At 42.1% G+C, this 15,021-nt stretch overlaps 1 protein-coding gene across 1 annotated transcript in view; it reads right to left on the reverse strand.

Annotated features, from left to right (window-relative positions):
* DAAM2 (dishevelled associated activator of morphogenesis 2) overlaps nucleotides 1-4,217 on the reverse strand; it is a 104,507-nt gene extending 100,290 nt beyond the window's left edge. The window contains 1 exon segment of the mRNA XM_039856141.1: nucleotides 4,117-4,217. The gene's annotated coding sequence lies outside the window, so the exon portion shown is untranslated.
* Between the last annotated feature and the right edge of the window lie 10,804 nt (nucleotides 4,218-15,021).

A 15,021-nucleotide genomic window follows, 5' to 3' on the forward strand; every position in this document is an offset into this window, starting at 1 on the left:
AACCAGGCAAGTACCCACCTTCATGGAGCTAAAATCTTAGCAAAGTCTGGCCAGTTTGTTTAACCTATGCCTGATATCCTGGGTCCTAACTTTAGTACAGTACTCTTCACTCTTCCCTTGGACTCACTGGGGGCCTGTAGAACTTTCAATGCCTACACCCTACTCTCCAGAGAGCCTAATTTAGTTGGTCCAGGGTGAGCCCAGGTATTGATAGCTTTACAAGCTCCCCAGCTGATTCTAATGTGCAGCCAGGGCTGCAACCCACTGCTTAAACTCTCCTTCGCCTCCTGTTTCTTACCAATAGTATAAATTAAGGGAAGACTTTTAGCCTGTAGAGTAGGAGCCATGAAATGTGGATAATACCAATCTCATAGGATTGATATGATGATGAAATGAGGCCATGTACTTTTCAAACTGTAGATTATTATACAAATGTAAAGTACTGTTGCCACTGTGCCATTATTATTAGGCTTTAATGTTAGGTACTACTGCCTCAAGGATTTCTCTCCCCAGTTTTGACCTTCACTCTGAACCAAAACGGTGTTTGGGGTTTCTAAAACAAGCTCTATGGAGAGCTTACTAATAGCTCAGGTTAATGGGTGAATGAGCTGATGGCCTTCTTTTTATTCTAGTAGAGGGTCACATGGGGCTGCCATTGTTTGGCATGGAGAGTGCTGATCTGTGCTCCACTTTTGTATTAAAGGTCTCCATCTCCAAGCTGAGATAGCTAGCCTTTGAGCACTGTTGTTGAGCCTTGAATAAGTGGCTTATTTACTTTGACCTATGGGCAAATGTCCAAATATATGTACATTCATGAGCTTAGAACTAGAGAGGGGAAAGACATTTTCAACATTTTCCGAGCACCAAGCAGTTTACTATGTCCTTCTCACATATTATTTGATTTCATCTTCAGAACACCCCTGAGAAGTGAGAACAGTTATTGTTCTCATTTGACAGACAAAGCGGAATCAGAGAGGTTGAACAGCTTGTGACCTGGTGGTGCCAGAACTCAAACCTGTGTCTACTTGGTTCTGAAGCTCTTCCCATGGAACCACAGGGCATCCTACAAATAATTGGGCTCCTTTTTGGTCAGGATTAAAAGAGATAGCAAACGGCCTAAAGTTTAATTTTCTCAGGTTTTTTCTTCTATTTTCTTTTTTTGAAGGGGGAGCCCCAGAATGAAGTCCATGACAGCTGTTCATGCCCACAATCTGATAAGCCTTACACAGCATTAGCATGATACACAGGACCAAAGAAAAGGCATTTTCCTCCCTATGCAGCATCTTGACAGTGCAGTTTTATAACCTCATAATGAAACAAAAAACAAACCAACCAAAAAAATGTGAGAAGAGAGTTAGAGAAATGGATACTGCCAGGAGTGAGGAATGCACTGACCCCCCAATCTGGGCCATCTCAAGAGAAGTTGGCCACTGGCTGAGCCTCTTAAAAGCTGAAAAGTCATTCCAGGCCATGGTTAAAGAGAGAGCTCGAACAAAACAGAAACAAATGTGATCCTCAAAGTCTTAAATGTCAACTTGAAGGATAACTTAGAAGCTCTGAGACTGGCCAAGAGAACGTGCAGCTGCTCTCTCTAGCATCAGATGATCCTTCAGTCCTTGGACTAGCCACTCTCCTAGACAGTGTGTCAATCAGGGGGCAGCCTCCCCACACCATGCTTACCAGAGATGTTCACGGGGGGCTAAAGCTTCCATTCTTTACAACTCATCAGATTCTCCCCTTACCCTGACCTCAGTACCTTGAGGAACAGTGGCTGCCTAACCAACTTCTGACCTCATATGTGTTCTTCAAGACTCAACTGGTTCATAATTTTCCTGCCCCATTCCCATCTCCCCACTCCCATCATACACACAGAACCTACTCTGCTGCCCTTCTCCCTCCTGAGAGAGCTCACTCACACACGAGTGGTTTCCAGGCAAGATATCAAAGATGCCTAGTGCCTCCTGCCACCTCTCAAGATAATGGGCCAGGCATGCTCATGGATAATCCTCAATAGCCACCTTTTCTAGAAGGAAGAAGTAAAGGTGACCCGAGCCCTAGAAACTCCACTCACTGGCCTTCAATAATGGAAAACACATAGCTAGATTCTGGTAAGCATGGGGAGAGGTCCTTCCCAAACAACACAGTCTCCTGATGACCGAAGACTGAAATTACAATAGTCCCTTTATTAAGGGTCTACTGCATTCCTAGCTCTGTTTTAGTCCTTTTGCATAAATATCATTTTTTTTCTAATAACCTTGTGAAGTAAATATCCTCTTTTTACAGATGAGGACTCTGAAGCTCATAGGAATAAGTAACGGATCCCTGATGACTAATCCTCTCCCAGGGCAGTGCTCCGAAGCCTGCTCTCTTTCCATTGTGAAAGGCTGCATTTAAAGTCCAGAGCTGAAGGATACTCGAACACAGAGACTAGCTGTGGAGATCTAGAGGATCATCTGCTATCAAAGCCAAGAACACCCTCTAATTTGTTTTCTGCCAGGTGTGTTTGCCCTTTGGACCTTCAGGAGAGCCTGGAAATATATCCTAAGTACTCTGATCTCAGAGACAGCTGAAGAGCTGGCCAGAGCTTGAGCTCATGGAAGAGCAATGAGAAGTCTTCATCATCAGCTTAAGCATTAGTGACCTGGGAATTTGTCCCAGGTCTCAAGTTTGTGAAACGTCTCCCAGGGCAAGCCCAGAAGAGTCAGGATTCCACTGATCATCTGAAGAAACCCACAGAATGAAAGACTTGAAAGCCCAATTCTCTCCTTGAGGAACCCTGCCTTTCTGGGAGTCCACCTCCAATGGGTGCCCTCTGTCCCTGGGTATTCAGCTTTCTCTTTGTAAACAGTGGGAATGAGAGCAAACATTTAAATTTGTTCCTTCCATTGGCTCCACTGAAACCAAAGAAGCAAGCCTCGGTTCCATCGATTATCTTTGTGTCCTCCTGACTACCAGCACTTAGGCTTGCCCTCTTCTTCATCCCTGAATCCAAGGCTCTTCAGTGACGGGGAGAGTTTAACCTGTTTGGTGTCTAAAACTTTGGAGGCAGGAGGTTAGGAAAGAAGACTGGGGAGAGAACATGTTCCCACAGAAAGCAGTAGTCTTTCAACCTCCCCCACACTCACCAAAAGTAAAAACATCCACAGGCCTTCTTACTGGTCCTGCTCTCACATCCTCCCCCTTCCCGAATGCCTGACTGTCTTCTAAGTTCTAAGTTCCAGAAGTTTTTCTCCTCTTTTTGTCCTGATGGGGGCACGAGTATTCCCTCAGCATCCCAGGATCTAGAGGAAAAGCTCTGAAAACTCAGCTAAGAGTTATGTGCCAGAGCGTGCAACTACGAGGCAGCAAGACAATAATAGCACAGTTGTTGTTTTTTTTTTTTTTAAAGGAAGAAATGGGGGTCAGATGCAGCTCCCATCACAGATGAGAAACGGGCTGTTTATGCTTCCATGCCTGAGGCAACAACCACTCATGACACAGTCGCAAATGCATAAACATGCGCCTGCACGTGCATCTCACGGGTACCCTGCTATCTCTGTTTACACACGTGTTTATACTGCCATTAAAGTGATTTCCTTCTTCATTTCACTTGAGTCGAAGATGTACTCCTGAAGTTAAGTGAGTCTATTTCTGACATAGTGCTGTCTGCTCAGTCTATTATAGCACTTCCCTAGGGGTCAATTTGTATAATTTAAAAAATCCTTCCTAAATCTCCAATTTCCTGTAGGCCCATTTTGATATCCAGATTTCCTCCTTGTCCCTTCATTCTCTCATTTTTCTAGGACACAGGGAGAGTCCAGTAATCTTCCTCCCACCCAAACATTGTAGGTTGGCTGTATTGCAAAATACAAAACCAGAGACCAGGCTAGGGCAAAGCTGAAAGGGCTCTCTTTGTGGTCACTGGTTTGTTGAACCCAGCTACTGACATCCAGAGCCATGCATTGGGCATTCCAGGGCTGTTGGGTCCACATTGCCAGCGCACCCTTTCCTCCCACTCTTGAGAGAGTGAGCCATAGCCCCCTCTGCATCCTCGAAACAATCCATTCCCTCCATTAGCCAACTTTCCAGAGAAATCCAAGAAGCTGACACCAAACTTGGAAAAGGGGAAACACAAACCTTCAAGATTTTCAAAGATGGGAAGTTGCTTTCATTCGCATGTCAGCTTCAAGAAAAACCTCCAGGGCCTCTTTCCTAGAGAGGCGTGATTTTCCTTGCCACCTTCCCAGGAACTTTGCAAATCCACCACTGAATTGTGGAAAAGTGGCCAAAGCAGAGAGAGAAGAGTTAAATCAAGCCCAGACCTCAGCAATCTGTGTTCAATTTTGATAAAAATCTCTCTCCCTCTCCCCACCGCGCTCTTTCCTCCACTCCACAGCTCAGACATGTCTCTTTATGTTATGAGCTTGCATCTTGTTTGGGGCACCACGGTGCTCCCAGAGGACCCGGCACGGCCCACACCGTGGGCACATGTGGCAGACACATTCATCCCACTCCTTGAGCAAGGCTGGACACAGAGCCACAGTGTACTGGGCACCACCTCCACATCCTCCTCCTCCTCCTCCTCCTCCCTCCTCCTCCTCCTCTCTTCCTCCTTCTCCTCCTCCTTACTATTACCTGCATCCTGACCAGACCCTTCCTTCTCAGTTAAGTCAAAGTCCCATGGCCTGGCGATGTCACGGCCACAACAGGAGGACTGGCAGCAGCCACAGGTACTAAAGTCCTCAGAATCAGGACCCCTTTCCTGAGATGCTCCTTTTCTTGTTCAAAGTCCTATTGCCACTGAGAGCAAGAACCTCCAGCTCCCCCCTGCCCTGCCTGCTGGCCAGAAGCCAGGCTTGCAAGTGGGAGTTGGGGGCTGGTGAAGAGTTAAATCACAGGAATGAAGGCACAAACTGAACAGAGGAAAGCTGCCCACCAAAAAGTCGTCAGTTTTGGGGGGTACCAGCTATGTTTGTCCACTTGTGACAAGGAATCAGATTTCAAAGCCACAAAACAAACAAACAAACAAACAAAAACATTTTTTAAAGTTTTCCAAAGACATTTCCTGTGTCCAGATGTGCTAATACCGACGGACACACACACACACACACACACACACACACACACACACACAGGCGCACACGCAGGCCCTGGGAGCCCACTCAAGGTCCGGTGGCTCCTGCAAACACTTTGGAGAAACAAAACAGGCAGCCTGTGGAGCCGCTGCCTTTCCAATCTCCTTTTCACACTGTGAAAGAAAGTAGGGGGTAGAAAAGTGGAGAAGTGCCCGCAGAAAGCCTCCCCAGCCCGGCCCCTACCCCACGGACAGACGCGAAGCAGAGGAGACAGGGCAGCTGCACTTACTCCGAGGACCCCATGGCGGGCGCCGCTCCCTGCAGTCCGAACCCCGGCTGCGCGCTCGTGGCCGCTCTCCTGCTCCGCTCGCTGGACTCCGCTGTATTGAGAGCAACCACCGCCGCCTCCCCTCCCCGCCGGCCTTGCTCCCCCGCCCGCCCCGTTCTGACGTCAGGCGTCTTGGAGCGGGATATTTATGGCAAGGATACTCTGAATTTTCCCTAGGTAGAGTTCTGATTGCAGTTCCTTGGGATTTGTAATTTTCACACTTTGAGACAGAAAGGAGGGGAAGGAGGAAGGGAGAGCACAGCCGGCAGGGCGAGGCAGACAATGAGGGTAGCTGTTTCCAGCTTTGGCAAGGAGCCTTCTCAGGGCTCCCTGTTTTGGAAACATGTAAGGGTCAAGGAGGCAAAAGTGGCGACCTGGGCAGTAGGTTTCTCCTCGCTCCTCCAGTGGGCAATGAGCACAAACACCAGCTGGGGGGATCAGGTGTGTGCGTTGGGAGACAGGGGTCCCTCTCCATCTCCAAAGTGTCCCTTCGTGGAACAATAAGTCCCAAGAAGGTGCTAGGGCTAGAAAGGAGATAAATCAGGCAGAACAGAACAGCTAATTAGAAGCCCTGGTCCGCACCCTAACAACTTTTCCATTTCTTCTTTGGGAGTGTGTATGTAAAAAAAAAAAAAAAAAAAAAAGTTTATTTTTATAAAATTATGTTCCACACTCTCTGCCTCTGTATAGCTTTTCCAACTCAGTGCCAGTCAATTCATCTTACTTCACTGCTTATGTACAGGGTTTGAACCGCTTACAATAGCTCTTATTCATACTTTTAAAAATTGCTTTAAAAACTTTTTTTTTCTTAAATGTGATTGTGATCCATCTCCTGGACTGCACTGGAAATTGCCTTAGAATTAAGTGCAACTGTCTCCTCCATGACTGGCACCATCCTCAGGCTAAGTATTTGATCATCTCTGCTTCCTCCACAATCCCAGGAGTGTGTAAGCAGTTGGCACCCGCACGGAGTGATGACCTATGTCCAGTTTTCTAGGTCTGGATTTCAGGTCTGGATTCTAATTATAGTCTATTTCTCCACCTAGCTGAAAGGCCTTAGGGAAATGGCTTGGTTTAAGAGCCCTTCCAGAGTAGGAAAAGGAGAATATAATGCTTTATCCTTCATGGTTCCCAAGGATTGGAGAACGAACATAAAAATGATATACATGAGATGTAAATTGCTTGTACAATTAGATAACATAAGTGTGTAGGTATTCAACTCCCCATTAATAGAACAAGCACAGATAACTGCAAATCATCACTAAACCATCACAGTTCTAGTGAACTTTCCATTAGCCCAGGTTGGGTGGGGGCATGTATAGTATATGCCTTAACCACAGTTATGATGCAGCAGGGACTCAAGGACTTGGAATGTGTTTACCCCTTTGGCAGCAGCTGGTTAGGACTGATTGCCAGAAGGGGTCAAGTCTTGGGGCTGTGCCTCTTGGTGGGGGACAGCCAAGATGTTTTGATCCAAGCCACAGAGGGCCCAGAGCCCAGCTATTTTACAGTGGTCAGGTTGCCCTGCTGATCATCATACCCCACTGCCATGTCTTCCTCACATCAAGGTTCCATTGGCAAGTTGAGTTCTGCTCTGTAGTAGACGTCACAAGTTGGCTTCCAAAAGCCATTGACAAACCCCTTCTTCTTGCCTTCCTCAACTGAAAAATTGGAAGTCTACAATATTCACCAGACTCCCTTGTATCTTAGAGATAGCCATAAAGCCCAGCTCTGGCCAGGTGAGGTTGTCATGCAGAAGGCAGGGGATAACTGCTACAAAAACTCTTTAAGAAAAGGTTAGATTCAGATGGCGTGCCCCTTCAACACTTTGAAAGTCCCTGTTTATCCTTCCCCCATTTTTCTCTCTTGGAACATTGTTATGATGCCTGGAGATACAGCAGCCATCTTGCAACCTTGTGAACAAAAGCCACTTACTCAAAGATGATGGAGCGGGAAGATAGAAGGAGCTAGGGCTCTAGATGACATCCACAAGTGGCTGCACATTCTTCCGACTTCTTATTAGGTGATAAAACTAAATTCCTATGTGTTTAAGTTATTATAGTTGATTCTTCTGTTGTTTACAGCCAAACATATTCTTGCCTGATACACTCCTATCGATCCACCAAAATACAATATTGAGATAATTCCTGAGCATTAGCTTACAGGTATGACAATGATTTTTTATGTGATCCCTTGTACTGGCATGATTCTTTATAGTATTCAAAGCCTATTCACACATATCTTTCCTGAACCTCATATCTTTGGGAGATATCACTCTAACTTTCACTTTTCGTATATATGAAAAGAAACCATATCTGATAAATGTTCTGCCCCAGATCAGTCAGCAAATAAAGAATCTTGGACCCTAAACTAGTTTCTCAGACTCCAGTTCTGTGTGTTTTCTGCAACATTTTAAATAACAAAACAAAACAAGGCAATTAAGAACCCTTATTCCTACTAAGTTGGTGTGAATTCTATTTAATTCAATGGAGATGAAGCAGATTGCAAGTAAATTCCAGAACTGGAAAATGTCGGTCTGTTTAGGAATTAAGTCCAATCCACCATGTCCCCAAATCCCCTTCGCCTTTCAGCTGCCCTCTGACATCCTACTTTGAATCCCTGCAGTTACTCTTTGTAAGGCACCTCGTCTTTCAGATGAATCCAATGTTGTCACTCTTCATTCTCACATCCTTTCTTAAAGCACTTCCTTTTTTCAGGGTTGCCTTTCTATCACTACCACTTCCCTTGTGCAGTTTCTCTCCTGATTCCTCTTTTCCCACCTAGATATTGATGCTCCCCAGGAATCTGCTAATGGCAGTCCTTCTCCTGAGTGTCACAGTCTCTCTCCTTGTGATTTCCTTCTCCTCTTATGAATTATTCAATTCTCGTGAATTCCACCACAGGCTCAATAACTGTCTGGGAAAGTCAACCATTGTCTCTTGCCCAAATCTATATTCTAAACACCATTTTCCTCTCAACTTTAATCCCACTTTTCCAACTGTTGTCTATATTGCCCAGCAGATGGCAAATATTAAATAAATGGTATCTATTTTTAACTATTTTTTTGGGGGGGTGGGGGAGGGTGCAGAAAATTTACTAAAGCATGAGAGCTTTAGGACTGACTAATTTCTGGTATCAGGAGCTGTGGTGTGACCATCCACCCTTGAAATCATGCCACAGGCCAATCTAATTGTCCAGTCTTAAGGAAATGAAGTGGAATTAATAGAAAATTAGCAGCAGCAGACCAAATAGAAATGAAGAGGCAGACCTTATGAGAAATAAAAATGAAGAGGCAGATCTAATGAGAAATAGCATATCCTCATTAAATCCTTTTATAATACCCTCACTAACTCATTCCAGGCAAAGTGAGAGAAAGGAAAGAATTAAAGATGAAGTGAGATAGGGCCAGAGACTTAGAGGTGGCGGGTAGGGAGCACAAGGAGGACAGGAACAAGAGAAGTGAGGTTGTGCAAGAGAATATTCCAGATCTGGGAGAGAGAAGTCGCCATCCTTGCCCAGGTGAGCTTACTTGGGTTCTGTTGGGAAAAGAAATAAGTGAAGCTCATAAAATGTGTGGCTTTCAGTGCTATGGGGCTGTTTTTGGTGCTGGTGAGCCCTGAAGAATCCATAAAATGGGAGGGCACCTTCCAAGATGATCTGATTTACTCTAGATCCCCAACTCTATTACACACTGAGCCCTAAGGTAGGTTTCTCTAGAGAACCATGGCTAATACAGCATTCCTCACCAAAAACATGAGAAGAAGATCACTCTATCCTAAAGGATTGTTGAAAAGATCAAGTGAGGCAAAACAGATTGAAAGTCCTCACCTCAATGAGTTCTGAGATAAGGGAGGAAGAGGAATTGTGACGTCTCTCTCATTCTATCACTTAGCCTATCAGAATCAACCTACGGACCACTGGGCTCTGCTCAGGGATGTGCCAAACTCTGTATTAAGAGTGTTGTTAATGCCTAGCTGGTGGAAAAAGTATGTTATGAGCTGGACCCAATTCAATGCAGACATGTCACATGGCAGGTGTTTTGATCATGGGCCCGATCCTGATTCTCTCACTTATAATGAGGGATGTGATCTCCATTGTTTAGAACAGGCTTTCTGTACTTCTATTATCTGACAGTAACTTCCAAGGATACAACTAAAAAGAGAAAAAGTCCAGAGGTACGATTTCTTCCTGGAAAGGACCTATCAATAAGATATGAACTGCTTGAAGATGTTTTAGGTCCTAATTCTGGTGGTAGTGTGGTGTGGTGTGGTGTGGTGTGGTGGTGTGGTGTGGTGTGGTGTGGTGTGGTGAAAAGGCCTCAGAACATGGCCTCCAAGAAGTCCGGTTTCTGATCCCAGGTCTGGCTATTACAGCTGAGTAAGAGCTTCATTCAGCTTCCTTGAAAAATATGGATTAATAGGAAGATTAACCCCATGGTGCCAGAGTGAGGATTAAATTGCAGAATGTTGGTACCTTACAGATAGCCATTATTTTTATATGCCCTTTCCCATCTCCAGCCTCTTAATGCACACAGCGCCTCTATTAGTAAATACCAAGGATGCACTTACCATTAGTGTACAATTCACCAGGCTCCTGGCATCCAGCTCTCTGTAAATATCTTTGCCTGGAGTCAAGAAACCTCCCCTGGCTCAGACATGACCACACCAAATAGGCAGCAATTGGAAAATTGCCCCCATAAAGACTGTCTCCTTCAAAGTGCAGGACTGCATTTTTGAAAAGTCTTCTCAGGTTGTTTGCAGAGACTTTGAGGGTCGGCCCTGCTGCCTTGTCTACATCAAAACCCGAAGTGTTTAACCACAAGACACACAATCCTAGGACATCGTGGCGGCAGCCCTCCACCCCCACAATGAGGCAGGCCATGCATGTGGTCCCCTTAGCAGAGGCCAGTAAGACACGCACCTGGCCAAATGTAGCATGAAATATCACAGTGCACAGAGTGCTTGAATAGGTAAGGAAGGGGGTGGAATTTGTTCCTGAACCATGCACCAGACAATATGTATCAGAGCCTAAAGCTCCCAGGCTGGGGAAAGATGTGTCCGCTAGTAGCCACAGTTGCTTATGTTATTTCTGGAGCCAGAGTACTTGCACCGTCATGAGTGCATACAAACTCCCATTATAGTTCCATTTTCAGTAGCTTAAAATCCTTTGAAAAATAATGCTCATGACAAAATGCTGCAGTCAGCTTCAGGGTGAAATTGTATTTTGGAATGTTTGAAAGAAATCTTCCCAACTGAGCTATATTGAGGGTGAGGATGAGTAAATCTCACACACACATACACACACACACACACACACACATACACACACATTTTCCTATTTTTCTTCATTGAAAATGATTTGAGACTATTTATAATCTTCAGGTATTCGAGACTTTGGGCTGGTGTATATGTGTGTGTGCAATGAAGCAGGGACTTGTGTAGGCTAAAGAACCTCAGGAAAAGCATGACATGTTTCATCATTCAGTGGTTTTGTCTTTTAAAGGAAAATTTCTTAAAAATGGTAAAGTGATGATGTTAGGAATCTGTTCTTAATTACCACTCAGTAACTTGGCAATCTATTTTATCCCATTCATTTCTTTTGGAAAGTTCTCGGCAACTCATCTCTTCAGCTGTGTGTACACAATCCTCACCACACACACACACACACACACACACAGATATAAAGAATAGAAACCCCACCCTGGTTGCCCTTAGAAAGAGCACAGGATATTTACACACTTAATGAATTCTCATATAGATATTCACAAACACAGATTTTCATACATTGTGGAATTTCATAAACACCCAATAGACTTGTTTGATTGCTGCATATATGTAGTTTGAGACTCTACTGTAGAGGGTGTTTTTTGTTTTGTTTTGTTTTGTTTTTTACTTTATTTTTAAAAAGAAGCAGCAGCAAAGAAACCCTCCTCTAATGCTATTTATTCATTCATTCCTGCTAAGTCCCAGGCACTGTGGTAAGCCCTGGAGATGCAAAGATGAATAAGATGGGATTCCTATCTTATTCGTCTAGTGGAAGGAATTCAGTCTAGTGGAAGGACCATGCAATCAAGCTCTTCTACATTCAGGTTAAACAAATAAAAGCATATGAAACTTTAAAAATCACTGTGGTTAGGAGGAGGTGAAAGGCAATAACATTGCCTTAGGGGAGCACTCCAGATGAGGAAGAAAATACCTTCTCTTTCCACTGGCACTTTCCAGGCCAACATTTCCAAAATGTGTTCTATAGAATGCTAATCTCTTTAAATGGCTTGCCAGAAAGATATAGAGAGTGTTCCTCATGGTCAAATAAGTTTGATAAAACTATATATTCCACACACACACACAGCTTGGAACTTCACAGTGCATATTGGCACATTTAAGGTTCTGAGAAAGCCCATAGCAAAAAAGACGAGCCTAACTTTGCTCAGACGGTATTCCCCAAAGTTATTTCCTCACAGGACCCATTTTTCACATAACATCTACGAACATCCCGTAACTTTAAGAAACATTGTTTAGTCTAAAGAGGACCAGAAAAAGTCTCTAAAAATAAACACAACTGTAATGGGATGCTGAATTGGAATTTTTAATGAGGCAGAAAGATACAATAGATAGGAATATAATAATGTTTCAGAGTGAGAAGCAGATTTTCAAAAGGAAATATCTGAGAACTGGTTTCATACCTCTAATAACCCATTCCCATAAAAAGAATTGGAAGTATTGAAGTTGAAAAAGAATGTTATGAGGAGGATTTCTCTGAGAGACCTTCACCAAAATTCTTTCTCCTCACCCATACAGTGAGGACAGCTTGAGGGTAATGACTCAAGAACCTCACTAAATTCTCCCCAAAGTTGGCAATTGTGAATGGTGTTAGACTTCAGCCTAGAAATCAAGAGAGCAAGAGACAGATGGTGGATTAATTTGGGGGTGGATCAAAGGAGAGTAGTTGTTTTACTGGGAAGGCTGGCACTCTCTGAGTTTGCAGGACAAGGATTAATACATGTTTCCTGAGGACCATATGTGGGCCACATGGGAAAGAAAGGGAGCCAGGAGCCATTTTTAGATCTTATCAAAGAGGACTACCTAGAAGAATCATGGGACTACAATATTGAGAGATGATGTGGAGTGGGACACTGGAAAACCAAACTAAGTGGAGAAGAAACAGCTGAAGGAAGAGATGCAGTTGGAGGATCTCAATTGAATAGTCTCTGAAGAACCCACCAAAGGGCTCACAGGAGAGAGCTTGTCATATGCAAAGCCATTTTACAACTATACCAGTCAAGTAAAAATTTCTCTATGGAAGGAGGAACTTCCAATGATGACTAAGTAGGGAGATTAGCAAACCTTATACCCCCCAAGCAATGATGAATCTAGATAAAATTGACAAAAGCAACTATTTCAACATTGTGGAAACAAATCAAAGGCATATGTCGATGTCAGAAGCATTTATACTTTAAAAACTGATGAATTTTAGGTAAGAATAGTGGGAATATTTGGTATTCTGCCTTGAGGCTATGTGATATCATTGGCTGACCACTACACTATGAAGACACAAGGGTGACCTTTAAAAAGCCATGCTTATAAATAAAAGTAAGAATATTTCAAACAAAGCTGAACTGAAACATCAATATTCATATACAGCAAGTTTCACTGATTTAACCATGGCAAGTTACGAAACAAACAAATAAAACAGCAACAACAACCTTTGGGCCAGGGGTGGGATGAGTAGGGATCAGAATTCAGAGTTACTACAAAAGATTATTCAGAATGTCCAGTCTTCAACAAATAATTATAAGACTAACAATAAAGTGTAACCCATATGTAATAATAAAAAGCAGTCAATGGAAACTGAGTGTCCTCAAATACTTGAGTTAGCAAACAAAGATTTAAAAATGGCTACTATAATAATATGTTTAAAGAACTAAAGAAAGCAATGTTTAAAGAATTAAAGAAAAGAGTAACATCAATGAATAAACAATTAGGACAGATCATTTATTTTTAGAAAGAACCAAATAAAAATTCTGAAATTACAAAAATACAACTAAAATGAAAAGTTCACTAGAGGCGCTTACTAGCTGACTCAAGATGGAAGAAGAATCAGTGAACTTGAGGATAGATCTATAGAAAATATCAATATGAAGAAGAGAGAGTAAAAAATGAAGATAAACAAACAGTGCTTCAGAGATCTATGGGACAATATTGACTGTGCCAATATTTATATGAGAGTCTCAGGAAAGAAGAGATAGAGACATAAAAAAAAATCTGAAGATGTAGTGGCATAAAGTTTCCAAAATTTGATAAAAATCTTTAATCTACTAATCTAAGAAGCTCAAAAACTCTAGGTAGAATAAACACGAATTCACACCTAGACATATGGTCAAGTTCTTAAAAGCTAGACAAAGAGAAATCTTGAAAAAGGGAAAGAAAGGTGACTCATTACATACAGGGAGTATCACTATGAAAATGGTTGACTTCTCACCTTAAACAATGGAGGCTGGAAGACAGTGGGATGTCATATTTGAAATACTGAAAGAAAAATATCTTTAATCAATAATACTAAATTCAGGAAAAGAATTCTTCAAAAATTTAGGCAAAATAATCCCCATAACATGTTTAAAATAAACAGAATATTATACTCTTTAAAGCACATATTTAACACAAAAAAGCAAAGAGGAATGAGAAACATAAAGAAAAAGATAGCAAAGTGGTTAATGTAAATTCAACTATAAAAATAAAAACATTAAATGTAAAGGGCCTAAAATTCAATCAAAAGGCAGAGATTGTCAGACTGAATAAAAAAGCAAGAATAAACTATATGTTGTCTGCAAGATAAAACACTTTAGATTCAAAAACACAAACATGTTGAGAGTAAAAGTTTGTGAAAAAAATATTCCATGAAACAGCATTCACAAAAATTACTGGTGTGGCTATATTCATATCAGACAACATAGACTTCACAACTAGAAATAATGTTAGACACAAAGAAAAATATTTCATAATGGTAAAGCGGTCAAATACATCAGGAAGACACAAGAAATAATAGAACCTCAAAATTCATTTAGAAAGTGACAGATTTAAAAGGAGAAATACAAAATTTAATAGTAATAGTTGGAGATTTCAATATAGGATTCTCAATTATTTATTAAATCACCAGACAGTAAATCAGCAAGGATATAGAAGACTTGAATGACTCTATCAACCAACTTGATATAACTAATGTGTGTGTGTGTGCATGTATATGTCTCATAGTCTATTTTGTCTGATACTATAATTTAATTCCTTTGTGGTCAGAAATCAGACTTAGTTATTGCAATCGTTTTAAATGTATTGAGAATTGTTTTATGGCCTAATATATTGTCTTTCCTGGAGAATATCATAGGTGTCCTTGAAAATCTTATGTGTTCTGCAGCCAATGGGTAACTATTTTATCATTAAGACATATCCTCTTTTTTTCTAATACTATTTCTAGTCTAGCACACCTGGAATATTCTCTAGGGAAGACCAGATACTGGCTCATAAAACAAGTTCCGATAAACTAAAAGAGATCGAAATCATATAAAGTATGGCATCTAACCACAAAAGAATTAAATTATAACACAATAGCAACAAAAATAAATCTGGGAAATGCCAAATATTTGAA

Source organism: Pteropus medius, unplaced genomic scaffold (assembly GCF_902729225.1).
Source record: "Pteropus medius unplaced genomic scaffold, Ma_sr-lr_union100, whole genome shotgun sequence".
Classification (NCBI taxonomy): domain Eukaryota; kingdom Metazoa; phylum Chordata; class Mammalia; order Chiroptera; family Pteropodidae; genus Pteropus; species Pteropus medius.